Below are 17,620 nucleotides of genomic sequence, written 5' to 3'. Positions count from 1 at the left end.
CAGACCGTTGGAGGGCCGGACGATAGTTTAAAAAAAACCCATGAACAAATTCCTATGCACAATGCACATATCTTATTTTGAAGTAAAAAAACAAAACGGGAACAAATACAATATTTGTATTTGCATGTGGCCCGCGGGCCGTAGTTTGAGGACCCCTGGGTTAAACAGTGGTGTAGAATATATAGGAGAGGTGAGATAAATACTTGTTTCTCCTTATTTACATAATAATTTTGGCTGACCAACATCCTCTAATAGTGAATAATTAGTTTGTTTCAGGACCATTGTGAATTCATGAGTTCAAGCACAGTTGATGGGTTTCAAACCACATCCTCACCAATGCTCAAATTGTTCCATCCTTGGCAAGAGGCAGTGTCTTTGAGTTGGCTCCTGCCTCTTTCTGACATGTCTTTCATAATCTTTGATGTTTTCCTTACTATCTAGTAGGTTGACAAAATATTCTTGTCTATTCTTGTACATATTCTGCCTCATACTTGAAACTAGCTATTTTCTTATGATGTTCTCATTTCCCTTGAAGGGAATAGGATTTTAAGTCCACTATCTAAATGCTAAGAACACTTACATACTTATTATTATCTTAAAGCTATTCTAATCCTTTTCAGTAGATAAAGTCAAGGATTTTTTTAAAAAAGATAAAATATAGTTCATACTGATATTTCTAATTCAAGTTTAGGACCATAAGTTTTGTTATTCAAACTCTTCTGTCTTGCGTCTACATCTCCTTTTTCTCTCCCAAAGAATTCTAATTATTAAGGACACCACAGAGAATAGAATTAGATCATCAAAAATGTTCTCATTTTCTTTTTCCACAGTACACAGGATACTAGTACTAGTACTAAAGCTAACACTCATAACATGATTATTGTAAAGAGTTTAAAATTCTTTCTGCTGTTCTTATTATCCTCCTAACGACTGGATATGCAATTAAATTTATTTATTTTATGTTACCTTTTACTTTTAAGGAATGCTTTTAAAATTTAATTTTGTATGTTTCTCAAGCCGTATCATAAAACATATCTATTCAAGGAAGATTAGCTTTTATTTCTCTTACTGCTCTCTTATTTCTTCTTTCCTCTAATATATGACCATTTAAATATTGTTTTTTGTTTTTCCTTCCATTGTTTGCTCTGTTAGTATTAGTAAATTATAAACACACACACTCTTTCTTTGAGAAATATAAACATACTATACATTATTCATTTGAAGAATGTATATATTTATATTTAGTTATATATTTATATATAAATTTTCTCTACTTGCCTTAAAAAAATTTAACAAATAGGACATTGATCCCTGGGAGTGGAACTGTATAAGGATATTCATAATTTCTTTCCATAGGAATTAGTATATCATTAAATGGATATATTAAAGCTTACATGGAGAATAATGCTTTATATATTTTTTATTTGTGAATCATGTGAGTTATATCTTTTGAAAGATTTCCTAATTAAACATTTTATTTGCCTTCCATAACTCTCTTTAACTTTATCAGGGCTATAGATTTACTTTGTAGTCTCTAGATTGAAACTTTTTTCCTTTTATTGTTTACTAGAGACTTGGTGCATGAAAAGTCATGCACTGGGGGAGGGGGGAGTCCCTCAACCCAGCCTGTCCCCTCTCACAGTCTGGGAGCCCTCAGGGGATGTCCCTCTGTGGAAGGCAACCTGGAAATCAGGGGAAGGAAATGCCCCATCACACCTCTGCTGCTGCCACTGCCAGCCGCAAGGCTGCCCAAGCCTCAGTCCTCACAGCTACTGCAGCTTGCCTGAGCCTTGACCCGGCCCTGGTTGCTTGAGCCTCGGGCCCTTGCAGTGGCAGCTGCCATCGGTGGCTTGCCTGAGCCTCAGGCTGGCCCCTGGTAGAAGCAGCCGCCATCTGCTCCCCTGATGCACCTCCTGGTCAACTCCCTGCTGGGGAAGCAGCGTCAAGTCCCTGCCCACCCACACATGCCTCACAGCCAAGGCAGCCCCGCCTACCGCCCCTGCCGCCTGCTCACACAGCCTCCTGGTGATCGCTGGTTGCAGCATGAGGGCTTAACGCCGTGAGGGCGTGATGACCACATAGTTTTTATTAGTATAATATCTCTTTCATAGTTTTATTTTGTCTCTTCATACTGCTGTGCTCTGACCACATTTCCACCTTGAGGTTTTCCATTTATGTCCACGAAGCAGTGAGTCGTCCTGCCCTCCCCCCTTCTTGTTAAGCTTCTGCACTGTGTGTGCCTCGGTCCACGAAGTCATGGAACTAATGGAGTGTCCTGTCCATTGTCTTTCTTAGCCCTTTTCCTTATCACTTCCCTATATATTGAAAGCTTTTTTTTGAAATTTATTTTTAAATTCTTTATCATAAAAAAAAGTTTTCAAAATCACAGACTTTTGGCAATTTCTTCCCTATTATTACAAACCTGATTTTTTTTAAAAAAAGCCCAAGTTAACTTATCTATATTGTCATCAGACAATATAGATACATCCTTGACATTCCAAAAATGTAAATGGTCATAAAATCCAAGATTCTTATAAAGCAATGCATCCATGAGTACTTAGATGGACTCCAGTATCCTGGTTACCAGGACAAATGTATGCTATTCATTAACTATGTATAATACTGATAAGCTCTGTGAAGTGAAGCCCTTGCTAAGACTTTTTAAAAATATGTTTTTATTGATTTCAGAGAGGAAGGAAGGAGGAGAGAGAGAGAGAGAGAAACATCAATGATGAGAGAGAATCATTGATTGACTGCCTCCTGCACACCCCCTATTGGGGATCAAGCTGCAATCCCAGGCATGTACCCTGACTGGTTCATGGGTTGACTCTCAATCACTGAGCCACATCGGCCAGGCCCTTGCTAAGATTTTAAACCCCAGTGGGATATTAGTGACATCTCTTAAGAAGTGATAAACAAACAAACAAAACCCCTGCGAATTCATTCCTTTGAGCTTTAACATAGCAACTTTAGTCCGGGTATAGTCCAAGGGCTTTAGTCTAGAATAGCACTGTCCAGGAAGGTAGCTGTTAGCTACATGTGGCTATTTAAGTTTAACTTTTACTGAAATGAAATAAAACATTTAGTTCCTCACTCACACTAACCAAATTTCAGGCACCCAATAGTCACATTTGACTAGTGACTACAGTATTGGAGAGTGCATATGATAAGCCATTTCCATCACCGTGGGAAGCTCTAATGGACAGCACTGGTCTAGGAAGCCATACATCTGTCAAAGAGGCAACACAACTCATCAGTTTTCATGGTGTATGGAATAGCAACCACATTCTTTAGCATGGCATAAAATGAATTTTGTGATTTGTCTGCAGATTCCTGATCACAGTCATTTTCTATGCTATGCACATACTGCTATGTTCTAGCAATAGTGAACTAGGGGTTTCTTAAGCAGGCCAAATTGGACCCTGTCTCCATGTCTTGGCATGTGATATCTCTCTACTTGGAAAAGCAACCTTCTTCACTTCTCTCTGTTCTTACTCATTCTTCAAGTTCCATCTCCAAAGCTACCTCCTCTAGGAAGTCTTCCCAGATTCCATCATAGAGCCTTAATTCCCTTCTTATATTCCCAATGTATACTTGCACACACCTGAAATATAGAGCTTACCTTATTGTAATTTATTTATTTAAATAAATGTCAGTTTCCTCAGGAGAGTATGAGCTCCTTGAGGACAGGAACGAGGTGGGCCCAATGCCAGATGTACAGCATGTTGTCAAGTGCGCAGGCACACGGTACAAGTTTGTTGAATATTGACTGAATTCCAATAGTGATTCTTCCATTAGTACAAATGGCCATAAACCACAATGGCTGTGCAGAATCACACAAAAAACTTGAAGGAAATTAAATTATAGTTATATGCAAATCCCTCACCTCCAGAAAATAGTATATGTTTGTTATCATGGGACTAGCCCTTAAAACTAGATATAAAAGCAGCATAAAGTAGCATTAATCTTCTATCTTTTGTAAGCAAACTCTGAGAATTTAAATTACATCTCAAAGAACAGAATTTTTTCCCTTTACCATTAGCAATTGCCCCTATTTAGAAAATGTTGGTCAAAACTTTCATGCTATATATCTCACAAGAGCTTTTGTGTTAATTTCCTCAGTTATCCCCTAACAAATAGAGATAACTACAAATAGATATTTTAAAAACTGTACTCAAAACTTTTTTATGGTAACTGGTTTCCTAAAAAAATATGCAGAAGCTTGGCCGGTGTGGCTCAGTGGTTGAGCATCAACCTTTGAACCAGGAGGTCACAGTTTGATTCCCAGTCAGGGCCTATGCCTGGGTTGAGGGCTCGATCCCCAGTAGGGGTTGTATAGAAGATAGCCCATCATTGATGGCAGCCCAACGTTGATGTTTCTATCTCTCCCTCTCCCTTCCTCTCTGAAATCAATACAAATATATTTAAAAAATATTCAGTGGCCCCCTTCTCCCCAGCATGCAATGGGTTCCTGACATTCTTGTGGTGGGGGAGCACATCCCTGGTGCCCACGTGGCTGTGGCCAGGTGGGACTCTAATAGACCTGGTCAGGGCACATGCCTGGGTTTTGGGCTCCATCCCCAGTAGGGGGTTTGCAGGAGGCAGCCAATCAATGATTCCCTCTCATCATTGATGTTTCTAGCTCTCTCTCCTTCTCCCTTCCTCTCTGAAATCAATAAAAAATATATAAAACAACAACAACAACAAACAAAGAAAATGCCTTTAACTATGTATGGGGTGTTTCCGTGTTGGCAGGTTCTACAGCATGCGTTGTTTCTGCCAAGAGCTGTGACAGAAAGGAGAGTAATGGGATGAGGACTGAATGGAGACAGTGTGTGCCATAGTTCACAGTAACCTACAGTACCCACTCCATGGATTCAAGCACATTTGCTGTCCTGGATAGCTCTTAATTTTAGTTCATTTTCCTGGACTATTTATTTGCTAGCTCATTAATCGCCTCGGAGCAGAGAAAATGTTTCCTTTAAGAAGGTTAAACAAAGCGTTTATTGACAGAGTGAATTGGCTGAAGAAAACATTATTAAATAAAGGACACTTTATTTAAACACCAAATTAATCATTTAAAAGCAAATTAGAGGTCATATCTTCTCCTAACTAAATAATGTTAACCTGTAATGAGATGCCCATTTTAGATATAAGCAGCAAGCTCTCTCAGCCTTGGGCTGCTGACCAAACTGTGCCTTAGCTTTTCAAGTTTATTGAATCCATAATTACATCAGCATTTTACATTTCAGTGCTTTAAACGATATTTCATCCATAATGTGATGTCTTTCATTATAGGATTTAAAATAAAATTAAAGCTTCTCTCTCATCTCAGAAGAGGACATGAGTTCTGAGAGAAGGGTCCCGCCGTGGAAACGAATGCACCTCGGCTCTGGCTCCAGCAATGGGGCTTCCCACGCCGGCCCGTGCATGAGTGCCCTTGGCATTGCCCTGCTTGACCTGGCCGGGCCGCAGGTAACTTCTGCATGTTTTAGCTGGGGTCATGTGCACGACCACACCCACACCCCTTTCAGAACCCTCTGCAAGCTTCAGAGTCCGGAGAGAAAGGCACAGCGATTTTTGCTGTGGAAGAGGTAGTGCTGTCCCCAAGGTTGTCTGGTATTTTTCCTTCTAGTCGGAGGGTGTCACAACTGCCCGTCACATCCAGCCACACACACCTTTCTCAGGCAGCCATGGGGGAACGTCCCACACACTGCTCCACTCCTGGGCTCTTATTAACCGGCCTCCCAGCCACAATGACTGTTGAGTGTTGACGGGTACCATAGATTCACACCCCAGGCTCTTCCATTGTGAAACCGAAGCTGATGCCTGCGGCTTTGTTCCACCGAGTGCTGAAGTTTCAATTGTAGCCAGACAGGAGTTAGGAAATTTAAGGTTCATCAAATCCAATGTTAGTCCACCCCTGCTGGATAGGACCATCCGATATTCCAGCAAATTCCACTTTTTATCAAAACACTTTATTATGCATATATGGAGGAGATGGAGAAAAAGACTCCCAATGGACCATAATTTGATTTCATGCACATTTTTGAATGCCAGTTCCTGTTTGATTTTTAACCCTGTTTCAGTAAATATTCTGCAGTATTCTTTCTTTTATAGTAACGGTCTCGATTCATCATGTTTCAATTGATGAGTACTGATTATCTAAACTCATCACTGTTCCTTGTTTGGGTAACCGAAGATTTTTGAAGGCACGGGACTAAATCCAGGCTTTAAAAACCTGAGATGACTCCTGGAAATATCATCCAACAATCTAAGCCTCAATGCTTCCAAGACATACTAACTAGATTTACTGTCTCTCCCAAATCCCGTTCCCCCAACCACATTACTTCTTTTTCCAACAAAGGTGAGAGAATCTGCTCATCACAAATTACACATCAGAAAAGAGGTGTCTCTAGGACATGGGTGGGCAACATAATTTAAGATTCCCAACCCATCATTCAAAGAAACAGTGAGCCCTAACCAGTTTGGCTCAGTGGATAGAGCGTCAGCCTGCGGACTGAAGGGTCCCGGGTTCAATTCCGGCCAAGGGCATGTACCTTGGTTTCGGGCACATCCCCAGTAGGGGGTGTGCAGGAGGCAGCGGATCGATGTTTCTAACTCTCTATCCCTCTCCCTTCCTCTCTGTAAAAAATCAATAAAATATATTTAAAAAAATAAAAAATAAAAAACAGTGAAAGGAAAAGTTGATTCAAACAATCCAGATACCACTGATTGAGAGACAGAAAGGAATAAAACAGGACTTTTCTGATTATTTCAGGTCCTCTCTTCCCCCTTTTTCACTCCCCCAACACCCCCGCCCTCCCCATCAGACATTTATATTGAGGAAGAAAGGCACTTTGTGTTTAAGGTTAATCAAGTTTCAGTACAATTTTTTTTTTGCAAACTAGAATCACACTAATCTTTTTTTCTTGCTCTAATGTGTGGCTGTTGAAATCCTCAGCTGTGATAAATTAAGCTACTTATTAATCTAATTATCGTACATTCATCCTCGAAACTTTCATGTGACTTGAAAAGGCTATTCAACCTTTTCCCTCCCCTCCTAGAAAGGGCTCAACCTTGCACCAATTAAGATCATTCTGAAGTAAGGCTTTAAAAAAAGCTTTCTCTAATCACCCAATGAAACGTGGACCAGCGGAAACCAAACTCAGAGCTCTGGGAAAAAGTTTAGCATTCCTTTCTGTCTGCCAACTTTTATGGTTTCATTGCACAAGGGAGGAAGCCTTCATTTTCCTATTCAGTTGTTCTTTCACTGACCTCCAAATAAAGTCCATGTAATTACCGAGCAAATAAAGTTGCAGCATGTGTTTTAAAAATCAATTGCCATTCTCAGACTATAGAAACGTAACAATACACAGATTTGCTGGAAAATGCCCAGCGCCAACCATATGAACCAAACCCTGTACTGTATCTGCACAATGGAGGAGCTCTGACCCCTAGAGCACATACTTACTATGCAGATTTTTAAAAGGGCTTCTTTTATGACTTATCTATTGAGATTAAAATGTCCCCATCCTAATATAGGTTCAATTTAGGATTAAAAATATGTTGCAAATGTGTCATATCTTAAACATCCATTCATTGCCAAATGCCTTCGTTATTTTTTTTTTTAAAAAAACGATGGCATAAATGAAGCTATTTTACATTCAAATTAAACTAGCTATTAATTTGAATGCAAAGCAGCTCAACGTAGTACAGGATGCAATGTCAATGACAGGTTTACCCCAAGACAGAATTCAGGGGTGAGTCAACGTGGGTGAGTCCAGGCAGGTTGGCCCTGACTCTTGGTGCCTGGCAAACTGGCTCACTGTGAATAGTTTTTGAAGTGAATGTTAAAAAGAGTGGAATTATAAAGTATAATTACATTTTAGTGAAACTCTAGAAATCAGAAAAAAAATCAGCGGGAAATTTTTAGTGAAACATGATGTGCTGTCATTATCATTAAAAGATAAAAGTTTCATACTGTTTTTATCTGTTTATTTGGAAGACATCCAGCCTTTACAGTTATGCAGGAAACAAAAAGCGGGAATGCAGGAGTAATTATTAAAACCGTGTGATTTGTTATCTCAGCTACTGTCTTTCCAAATGGTAATGCGATATCAGCAGCTGCAGACGGTCGCTGATTTCGTCTATTAGTAAACAAGTGCTTTGGAGACCTGTGTGAGGCACTTTAAGCTCGCTACTCCCCGAAGTGCTGTCAGGCTTAACTACTAATCCATGGTATTTCAGAGCACTGGAAATTCATCTTTATAAAACCTGAACAAAAAAGGGAAAAAAGCCTGGAGGGCATGAGCTCCCTCTGTGAGACAAATGACATGTTCATTTATTAATGAAACAATAACCCTGGAAAGAGGATCAAAGCACATTCCATCCTCACTTTACAATCCCCAATTTTCTCAGGCCAAACCATTTAATTGAGCCATGACAATGGAATACTTAATTGTTGCCTTAAAGTTTTGAAGAAGCGACTTCTTCAGCATCAGTGTGCATTTCGGGATTATTATCCAACTATAATGTAGCCGGATTGGAGCTGGTGGAATCTGATTCATCCCACGTTGGGGGGCCTTGTGCCAGCAGTAAAGGGGTTCTCTTGAACTTGCAGCACTCACCACAATGCTTCTTGCCCATCCCTGTCCTCTCCCTTGCCTGAACCAGCCTTGGCAGGTGGCTTCCTCAGGATGAATGATCTGGCCTCATTGGCGGGTGACCGGGTAAGACACAGGTTCTCTCGGCATGTCCCCTGCATCTGGGACATAAATGAGGAACAGGAGTTCCCTCTCCCAGGACCCAGAAATTGAAGGGAACACCCAGCATGGAGCCCAGGGTGAAGTTCTGACAGGCTTGGGTATGTGCAGTACACAGGGCAGACTTACGTACCACCCAGCCCACATCAGCTGTGTCTGAGAGTGAGGGTCATGATTCCATCCTTCCAAAACTAACAACATATAAAATTTTACAAAATGAAAAAGTCTGTGTCTATTTTACTTTATTGTTTTTTTTAATCCTCATCTAACGATATGTTTTTATTGATCTCAGAGAGAGAGAAGAGAGAGAGAGAGAGAGAGAGAGAGAGAGAGACATCAATGTGAGAGAGGAACATTGATCAGTTGCCTTTTATATGCGCCCCAACTGGGCATTGAGCCCGCAACCCTTTGGTGCACAGGATGACACTATAACCAACTGAACCACTCGGCCAGGCCAAAAAGTCTGTGTTTAAATTCTAGAAATTAACCCTGAATTTCAGCACAGCATTCTAGCTTAATATGTTTTTATTTATACTTATACAACAACTTTTCTAGGGTTTTCTTGACTCTGCTGTTTTTCAAATTAAACCAAACTCTCAGGAGCGTCTTACGGCTCAGAAGGGCAGAGTTCAGAAAATGCTCGCTGATTGGTTGGAAAAGGGGGCCCTGAAGATTTTATGTCATCTCTAGGACTCACCTGACTTGGACTTAAAACATTCTAGGCCAGTGTGACTTTAAGCCCAGTTTTCTATCACACGGCTTCATTTGGAGCTTATAAATGGACTTTCTTTTGCTTTGTACCTGCTCATACTAATTCATTGGAAGATCCATGAAGCCAATGAAAGCCGGTTCTCCGAAGCGAAGGTTGGATTCTATCTATACTTAGGATCTTTTCTCTCTCCTCTGCTTTTGAATATGAGCTTTATAAAAGCCTTTTTTTTTTTTTTTTTGCTCTAGGTTGTTAGACTTTAGAGTAAATATTAGGCTTAGGAGTACTTTTATATTAAAATATAGTAAAGTACCTTGGAAATTTTTTTATAAAGAAAATCTTAATATAAGGCCATCAATTCGAAAATGTCCCTTTTAGTTCGTGCTCTCCTTCATAATCTGCAGGATAATTTTTCCAGCTACACACAGGGGAGCGAGAGGATTCAGAGCATGCAGTGCAGCTCCATGCGAGCCCTCTGAAAGAACATAGAACGCACCAAGTCAACAATCATAGTAGGGCTGGCCTAAGAGCCAGAGGGAGTATCAGATGGAATGTCTGTGTCTGCAGGAAACAATGACTTTTCCGCCTCCCCTGTGGGCTATCCTTTAGGCCTAAATGTAACACATTTATTTTTAAAAAATGCCCTAGAAAGACTTCATGAGCTTGGCATGTGAATGTTCACACTGCCATGGCATTGAGGCCACACCACAAAGTTCACCCGAGCCAAAGCTGAGGCAGCGTAAAGAGATTACTTTTGCTGAAAAGGGGTATACTTCTGCACCTCTGTGAGCACATTCAACTAATATGTATATTATTCATTCATTAATTTCTTCCTTTCATTTATTTAGCTTGTCAATTAGTTACTCAGTAAGTATTGATTAAAGGTCTACTGCATGTATATCATAAACATGACTACAGATAGATCCAGGCTGTGTGTGTTTTTGTAAGATATGTGGGAACTGAGACGAGGTGTAGAAAGGAAAGCAAGGAGCAGGTTGGGGATGAACCATATGGAGACAGAAAGTTCTCCCTCAACACTATTTTGAAAAGGTTCAAACACCCTTTGGTGTGTGCCTGCTGAATGTGTAATGCGAGTATTCACCCAACAGTATCTATCAAGCAGCTGCCGCATTCTGTGCACCACGTAGAACACATACACAGAAAAAGGCACTGTCCCTGCATCTCAAGATCTCCCATTCTGTAGCCTGGGCATGGTCCTGTGGTAACCTACATAATAAAAGCCCAATATGCAAATTGTCCCCTTGGGTGGTCCTTCCACCGGGAGTTTGACCACTCGCTATGACATGTGCTGAACACCAGGGGGCGGCGTGGAACATGGCAGGCATCGGCAATGTGGAGCTGGCAGCCGACAACAGTGGAGGCACTGCTGGCCCCGATGGACCCCAACGAGAGCGGGACTGCAGCAGGATGGTGGAAGCAGGTGAGCAGGCGGTGCCAGGCCAAGGCGGGTGTGAGTGGGGGCCCGATCACCCCGCCGATCACCCCACAGATGGTGACCAACAGCAGTGGCGGGGGGCAGGGCCACCTCCCGGCTCCCAGGTACTGAGGGATCTGGGCAGGGGGCCCAGCCCCGACGAATCGCCCTGCAGGCGGGATGGTGGAGTAGGTGAGGGGACAGTGCCAGGCCAAGGCAGGGCACCAGGCGGGCTGTGGGGCTGCGAAGCTGGAGGCACAAGCTGGGGCCCGATCCCTGCAGGCCACTCCAAGGGACCCCCACCCATGCATGAATTCGCGCACTGGGCCTCTAGTATATATATAAGACAATGAACTTGAGGTGGATGATGAGGATCCACATTGAAAGGTACCAATGGCAACTTCAAGGTGAATTGTAAATTTTGAAAAATTACAGCTTTCATGGTGTGGTCTGAAAGTTGGGGCTTGGTCTTCCTATTTCCCGTTTTGCTGAGAAATGTGTACTCTGGAAAGGAAGGATGGCAAGAAGCTTACAAATAGGGCATGCATTCACCTTTTGGCCCTTCTCACCTCCTACCCTTATGAACTTTGTTTCTTGAAGAGAGAAACAAGCTCATTACTAAGAGTTAGTGTAATGTTTGATCACTTTTACTCTGTCATAGCAGATACATAAACTGATACTTCTACTATAACAATGAATAACTCCATATTCTTTAAATCTGCAAGATGGAAGATTACTGACATACTTAATAAGAATTTAAATTTGATGAAATACATATGTACATACGGTAACATGAACAAGTTTAATAAGCACTAAGAATTTAAAAAAGCTGTGGTTGCTGGATGGGTTCTTAAAACAGAACAAAAGTACATTTGGTAAAAACTAAGGAATTCTTCATAAAGTCTACATTTTAGTTAAAAAAAGAAAAAAAAACAACTATGGTCTATTTGCCTCTCCAACAGCTCAAATAACTAAAATTTAAAACAATACGAAACCACAAACATATGTAAGGATAAATGAAGATGATTATTTTCCCATGATGACTACCTACAATTATTTTGGGATTGCTGAGATTCCCTAAAATATCAATTATAAAATCTAAAATATTTTTCTAGCTTTTCTTCTCCTGGTGATTCTGATATGCTGATAATAGATAATCATACACTGTTTTTGCCAGATGTGACTGTATTCATTTTCTCTTCTACCTTTTACTAACAAACTAATTATCAGAATGCCTTGCTGTGAGTTTAAATTCTATTTTATTGTATTCCAAAATTCTGGTGGTAGCCTACAGGAGCCCCACTAATATGCTTGGCCAGTTACACTTCTGGGCAGTTATTTCTTTTTAGCATTCGAAGCTACAGTTAAATTATCCCAAATGTGACACAGGGGCAAGGAACATATTTCATCTCCCTAGGTTCTCTGTGGTCCATCTCCACTCATCACAAGCCTAAAGGAGCTTATGGTGCAGAATATTTAGAAAATACCAAAATAGTTCAGAATAAACTGTTCAAAATAAGGTCATGGCTCTTTGTTCACATTAAACACAACAAGATGTTATGTTTACTGTTTGATATTTGTTTCTTGAATTCAATAAAGAAATGAATGGCAGTTTAGTAACTGCCAAAATAATTAGTTACAAATATTTAATGAAATATTTAATCACAAAACCTAACCAAAACCATTTATTTTCTTACTCTCTGAGGCTGATATTTATATTTAATATTATTACATACTATGTAATAAGTATAATAAAAAGAATATTCTAAGTGATAAGGAATTCCTAAATGAATAATTAGGTACATTTTTCCTACTTAAGATTTATCTTTCTCTAATATATAATGTGTTAGAAATAATAATTTTTAAAATTGCTATTATAGTTTTTAAAAAGTTGGTAACTGATAGTCAACAAGTACTGCTCTTCCCCATTACCTCCGCATTCTTCGCTCCCAAAGCACACACGATTTTATTACATGAAATAATTTTGTTGACTATACATACATGACAATGTATTAGTATCAACATGTGAAAACAACACTCCAAGTAGACACAAAGTAATTGCTATCTCCTGCTTAAATAATTCCTGATTGCATTTCATAGGCACTGAGTTTCTATCCGGGTGAACAACAGGCAGTAACGTAACCGTAACCGGGGGCCACAGCATAGAGATCTTCTCAGCTTTGGGGAAGCAAAATGGCCCTCGCTGTCCACCCGTGGGGAACGCAGAGGGCAGGCGACCTCACTGTAATGAGACTCCACACCAAAACATCAACCCTTCTGAACTTTGCTGCTGGATTTCTAACGTTCTGGTAGTTTAGCTAACATGATAAATACTGCATGTTATGTATTTAACTAATTAATCTATACGTTGCCCGAAGGCTCATGCTAACTTCTAGGTCTATCTGAGTGAGTACAAAGTAGAAGTCCTAGCATAACTTCCAACACAGACTACATTCTTGCAAAGCAGACACACATTTGTACGGCCCAACGCAGGCCTAGCCCCAGAGATAGACAGGCCTTGACGTTGTTTGGGATCACGGGATGGCCCCTGGGGAGGCGAGCCTTCCGTAGGTGAAAAGGAGCATCCCTGCTCCATTTAACAGCAAGGGGGGAAAGCGAGGGCTTGCAGACAAAATGGAAAACAGCTTTCCCAGACGGGAGAGAGAACACTGGCATTCCTGAGGAACAGCTGCTTGCTGGTAGAAGTTATGATAATAAACTAAACTGGGTGAGCATTTCCTAAGAAGAAATATTTAATTATCCTGCTCACCATTATGAGGAACTTCTGCCACTCTTCAGGTTATTATACAGTAAATAACCATTTTTCTAAAGGCCAGAGCTGTTTTAATTATATGACAATGAATGCATAATTATTGTTTGTTAGGAATGAATCACAAGACAACAGACTTGATATTGCTGCTCTGGTTAGTGCATCTTAATTACTTTTTCATTTATTTTGCATATAAAAGCTATTTGCTAATTGTCTTTGCTGTAAATATGCAAAATATAATTAGTCATTCATAATTCTTTATGTTATCTGACTGTACATTTGTTTCTGAGGAACATATATTAAAGTGTGAATATTTAATGGGCTTCTTTGTGTGTATGAATTTTTTTTTTTACAAAGTTTTAAGTAAATATTAGGCACATAAGAGTTTTAACCCTACTCTTAGGGAAACTTGCTGTGAATAACATAAATACTGAAAACCATGGAGTTCTGGAGTAAATGCAAACTATGTGGAATTTTTAAAAATCTTCCATGTGAAGACACTAATGATGACATGAATCTCCCAAGCTACTCAGATAAATCTTTAAGCATCAGCCATTTCAGTTCAAGTTATTACGTGTTTGTATGGATACGTACCAGAATGAGAAGAGAAACCCATGGATGTGCTTACACATTCATTTCTATGTGCTCCAAATTGATTGCTTATATCTATTTACAACTCTCAAAGATTTAAAATCTTTAACTCTAAGTAGTTTGGAAAATCTATGTAAATGGCAATATAAAGGGGTTTATATACATGTATGTGTGTAGATATATGTTAATTCTTTTTAAAAATATTTTTATTGATTTCAGAGAGGAAGGGAGAGGGAGAGAGAGACAGAAACATCAATGATGAGAGAGGATCATTGATTGGCTCCCTCCTGCACACCCCATACTGGTGATCCAGCCCAAAACCTGGGCATGCACTCTGATGGGGAATCAAACCGTGACTTCCTGGTTCACAGGTTGACACTCAACCACTGAGCCACACTGGCTGGGCCATATGTAAATTCTTTAGTGAATCATGTGGATGTTATGACATGAACCCACAGTGAAGTTTTGGACAGATACGTACGCATCTCAAAAGTGAACCGTACTGGCCAGTTTTTCCTCCTCAGGCACAATTTTCTTTTTCTATTAGTTGGAAACAGAACTTGGGCTAGTTTCTCCTATGGGTATCACTTCAATATGAACTCACATTGCTGGGAACATCTTAATGCCCTCAGAGTCATTACAGTGAATAACGAGTTAAACAGACCCTGTGCTTTCCAAACAGTATCAATATCAGGAGCATCGACCAATGATTAATTTTTTTTTTCATTCGTCTTCATGACACCCTGCCAGTCCATCCTGCTGATGGGTGTCTCATTCCACTTTCTTCGCCTCAAACATTTGATTTACTAACCGGCTGTACTGTTAATCCCATGTCATGACACTTCTATTCACTTCTGCTTTTCAGCTGAAAGTGGCTTCTTCTGAAGATAAAGCTAGGTAAAGTCTATTGTGAAGAGGAGAATAACTTGAATGCAGCTATCATATCAAAATGAAAACACACTTCTGCTCTCTTCACCCACTACACATCCTGAATCCTTTTCTTAATGATGAAGTCAAATAGGATAGCTGATGAGAATACAACCGATGATCATTTTTTTCTTCACAAGTAATCCCACTCCGTAATTCCATAATTATTCTTATTTATGTTTGATAAATCTTTTTAAATGAACTTATAGGAAAACAGAATGATGGCAGGGTGTGAATTAGACAAGAACTAGTAAACATGCTTTAGAAAATTGTGATGTGAATAAATTATATTGATTTCTGTTTATCACAAAAATATTCCAAAGCTGCTTTAAATAAAGCTTTTTAAGTCTACACTTGCAAGAACCACAATTATTATGTAGGTGTTTTTTATTGTAGGATTGTCTTTTTGCTCCCTCAAATATTTCTTCTTTTGCTATTAGAATAACCAAAAAAAAAAAAATGAAATGTATATTTCAAATAGCATTTCACGTATTTAGGAAAGTTGTAGGGATAATATTCTTTCTACCAAAATCACAATCTTAAAAACCTAGTATTCTGTAGTGAAATGGTTTAGTTGAATGAGGTTGTGAAATGGAGAATATTGTATAAAAAGATAATTTCACTTTATAATATGAAACAGTGAAATTCACACCAACGAAAACCTGTAAGGAGGATATTTCATAGCTTTTATGCATGTGTTGATAGCATGAAGTAGGTTTGAAGATTACATTTTCATTCAGATTTCCAAAGACTTTCATTATTACAAGAAGAAACATAAGAATGATTTTTAAAAAATATATTTTGTAAACTATAGCATTCTCCATTGACTCCAATATATAGGAATGATCAGGAAATTCAATGTGACTAAATGTTTAAAAAAGGCAACAGGCCTCAGGAAGAAAAAAAATATATAATTTTTCACCTTAGCAAAAAATAACTTTGATTATATTTTGTGGCATGCAAGTATTTAAAACATTGAAAACGTCTAGTTTTGCCTTCAGAGATGACAAGGATCACTATCTGGCCTCGTTTACAAGTTTGAGAGGATAATTACTTGAGGGGCTCTTGGTTTTTTAAAAATAATCCTTATCAAGCACCTAGATCACAAAGAATCATGTCAGAATAATAAACAGGATCTTCCCAGTAGCATTATACAGGATAAAATTCAGAAGAATGAAATGTAAAGAGTGACTGATGTTGAATAGATGATAGAAAGTAAGAGCCATAAAAGCTTCCAATCAGTGTCTTGACTGAAAAATCCAGTTTTTAGTATCTTTCAAAATCCGAGATATTTTGACATAGAATTTTCCAAAATATACTTTTAATTAAAAACCTTCTTTACAAGATCTAAGAAAGAGACTACCCAATGTTGTGGGTTCTGAATTGCATGTTGTAGAAAGGAACCATCCCATTGGCCTTAGTCAATTAACTATAGGATCTCAATGTTCATTTCAAATGTTAAAGCACTCAGGGGAGGGATGACAAATGGCTCATGGAGATGTTTTAATTATATTTATACAGTTGTAGAGATAATAGTAAATAAAAATTATTGCAATGAAAACCCCTAAGACATTGCTGGAAGAAACATTGTTCATCTAATGCTATCTGACTATCAAGAGGATATGTGTGTGTTTATAATATATAACATATACAGGGTGGGGCAAGAATAGGTTTACAGTTGTTTGTATGGAAAATAATACAATAATCTCTCTATATAAAAAGCCAGCGACCCAAATGCCATAACGACCGAAGTGACCAGTCGCTATGACACCCACTGTCGCCAGTGAACTGCCCCTGATCACTGGGTGGGGCTGGCTGGCCAACCTCCCACGGCCCCCTCCCTCCAGCCCGCCCCACCCCCGATGGGCCCCCACCACCCCGATCAGTCTGCAGCCTCACCCCCTGGCCAACCCCGCCCTTGATCACTCCCCCATACCCCAATAGGGGGCAGGGCCCCCCTGGCCAACCTCCTGCAGCCTCTCCCCCCTGCCAGCCCTGCCCCCAGTGGGCCCCCACCACCCTGATTGGCCCACGGCCCCTCTCCCCAGCTGTCCCAGCCCTGATCAGGCCCCGATGGGGGCAGGCCAGCTGGCTAACCTCCCGCCATCTCCTCCTGACAGGCCAGGCCCCGATCTGCCTCGATTGGGGCCAGGCCAGCCGGACCCCACCTGTGCATGAATTCATGCACTGGGCCCCTAGTTAATAAGTAATAATACAAGAATAAACTCTGTTTTGCACACTCACAACTGTAAACCTACTTTTGCCCCACCCTGGGTATATATACATATTTACATCCTATATAATAAAAGCCTAATGTGCAAATTGTCCCCTCGACTGGGAGTTCGACCAGGGGACAGGGCTGGTGGTGGTGGCCGCAGGGGGCCAACGGAAGGGAGGCACCCCAGCCAGCAGCTGGCAGCAGT

General features: G+C 40.1%; 1 long non-coding RNA gene across 1 annotated transcript in view; it reads left to right on the top strand.

Annotated features, from left to right (window-relative positions):
- LOC132217260 (uncharacterized) overlaps nt 1–15,330 on the top strand; it is a 114,800-nt gene extending 99,470 nt beyond the window's left edge. Inside the window, exon 3 of the long non-coding RNA XR_009448871.1 lies at nt 15,136–15,330. This is a non-coding gene — a long non-coding RNA (uncharacterized LOC132217260). The remainder of the gene's footprint in view (nt 1–15,135) is intronic.
- Nucleotides 15,331–17,620: the final 2,290 nt, after the last annotated feature.

Source organism: Myotis daubentonii, chromosome 1 (assembly GCF_963259705.1).
Source record: "Myotis daubentonii chromosome 1, mMyoDau2.1, whole genome shotgun sequence".
NCBI lineage: Eukaryota > Metazoa > Chordata > Mammalia > Chiroptera > Vespertilionidae > Myotis > Myotis daubentonii.
The sequence above is the reverse complement of the archived record's forward strand: the minus strand, read 5'-3'. Positions and strand labels throughout refer to the sequence as shown.